Below are 314 nucleotides of genomic sequence, written 5' to 3'. Positions count from 1 at the left end.
AACCTGTTAACCACTATAATGAAGATGCTGATAATGATGATGATGATTGATAAAAGCAGACCTATTTGTTAAGAACTCTGAGCAACTCTTCATTAATTGAATAAAATTGTGGGGTTTAAAAACATTGCCTACTTTATTTTTTAGGAAACAGCAGTTTTGGGTGATGGATCTTTTTCAATTAATAATGCATTTATGTGTGTGTTTGTTACTTTGCCAGATGTCAGGAAATTTTTTTTTTTTTGTCTTTTGTCTTTTTCCGTGTCTGGCAAAGGATCGCAACCCTCAGTGTTGCCCCCGTACCGGACCGGGGACCG

The sequence above is a fragment of the Galeopterus variegatus genome, unplaced genomic scaffold (genome assembly GCF_000696425.1).
Source record: "Galeopterus variegatus unplaced genomic scaffold, G_variegatus-3.0.2 Scaffold9416, whole genome shotgun sequence".
Taxonomy (NCBI): Eukaryota; Metazoa; Chordata; class Mammalia; order Dermoptera; family Cynocephalidae; genus Galeopterus; species Galeopterus variegatus.
This window is presented reverse-complemented; position numbering follows the sequence as displayed.